The sequence below is a fragment of the Octopus bimaculoides genome, chromosome 30, assembly GCF_046866305.1.
Source record: "Octopus bimaculoides isolate indiv1 chromosome 30, ASM4686630v1, whole genome shotgun sequence".
NCBI classification, from domain to species: domain Eukaryota; kingdom Metazoa; phylum Mollusca; class Cephalopoda; order Octopoda; family Octopodidae; genus Octopus; species Octopus bimaculoides.
The window spans coordinates 12,388,845-12,390,811 of record NC_142957.1 but is presented as its reverse complement, the minus strand read 5'-3'; positions in this window follow the sequence as shown (position 1 = coordinate 12,390,811).

The following is a 1,967-nucleotide window of genomic DNA, read 5'->3' as shown; positions in this document are numbered from 1 at the left end:
GCGTGGCCGTTTTCGTGCGGGTGACACGTAAAAGCACCCACTACACTCTCTGAGTGGTTGGCGTTAGGAAGGGCATCCAGCTGTAGAAACTCTGCCAAATTAGACTAGAGCCTAGTGTTGCCATCCGGTTTCACCAGTCCTCAGTCAAATCGTCCAACCCATGCTAGCATGGAAAGCGGACGTTAAACGATGATACATCGTCTCGTAGCTTCAAGATTTTTATGTGATTGTTTACTTTTACAATGACATTGTAGGCTGGTTTGAGCACAAAACTGGTAGAATATTTAAGCTGGATGTGGGATGGTTTAAACAGTAAACAGTAAAGAGTCTGGCACAAGAGAAGAGAGAAAAAGGGTGATTGTGGTTTCTTGCGGTCTCCCCTGGCTTAATCCCCTCCCACCCCCACCATCCCAACGAACATTATGAGACGCACCTTTTATGATGAAGTCTTCCATGGTGTCCCCAGTAATCCTATAATTTTTTGCATCCTCATCATCATACTCATTATCATTTTACATCTGCTTTCCATGCTGGCATGGGTTTGACAGACAGACATGTTGCAATTCAATTCTTTAATCAGAGATATTGCCCGCCAAAAAAAAGGTCAAGGGACCATATCTAGTTTATGTTTCCTTTTGGAGGTTCTATAGTTGGATTCCCTTCTTAACACCAACCATTTTACAGAATGTATTAATATCGATAGTATAGTTGTGGCACTGGTAATAGTGGGCCCTGTCATGACCTCAACAGAACTGGCAACACTTCTTACTTCTAAGTTATCTTCTCCCCTTGTGTACTAACCGCTTAAAAGAGAGTACTGGATACATATCATTACCGAACTAACACTATAGAGGTTGCTATATCCTCACCAGATTGGTAACACCCCCTCAAATCCTAACTTGTCTCCCCGTGTTTAATTAACCACTTTATAGATTGTACTGAATACATTTTATAGCACCAACACTAGAGAAGTTGTCATAGCCCCAATGGCACGAACAACACTTCTCATTCCTAAATTATCTATTTACTAACCTTTCTCAGACAGTACTGGATACATATTTAATGAAACCGATCCTTATGAGAACTCAAAATCTGTAAATTTTTATTTATTTATTTATTTCATTTTTTTTATATAACAAGCATTTTATGCAAAATAACTTGCTAATTACTTGTTCATGGTATCTATTTCCAATGGCACGAGTTGCAAGGAATTGTCTGTGCAATTCGGGCAGAATAAATACTACAAGATGTTTTTATTCACGCATGTTTGTTTGTTGTTATTTTCTCTCATTCCATTGTATATTGTTTGACAAAGCTGCTTTCTAACTAGATTGGCATGAAATTAATCCGACTAATTTCTGCCCTTTTTAAACATTTCCAGCTTAAAAATCCATTTTATTTAACCCTTTTGAGACCAACCAATCTGAAACTATTCTTGGTAGATTCTATGATTCAAACTCACAGAGTTAAAATGTTCTTAATTGAAATCTTTCGTTAAAATCTCATGTGAATTTTATAATACAGTTCTATATTCAAGAGATGAGGAACTTAGGTACATTGCTTACATAGGCGTGAGAGTGGCTGTGTGGTAAGTAGTTTGCTAACGAACCACATGGTTCTCGGTTCAGTCCCACTATGTTGGTTGTTGGTTGGCACTCCGTCGGTTACGACGACGAGGGTTCCAGTTGATCTGATCAACGGAACAGCCTGCTTGTGAAATTTACATTTTTTCAGCATGGAAAATAAAGTAACATGATTGGACTTGAGTCAAAAATCAGAAAGAATTATTATTATTTTTAATATTTTTATTCCATTTATTTATTTATTTATATCACCATCATCATCAACAACAAAAAAAAAAAAAACCTGAAAGATTACTCAATCCTCCTCCACCCTTCATTTTGTACCATTGTCATATATTTTACACACATACACACACACCTGTCTCTTTAAGTGTTGCCTGAAAC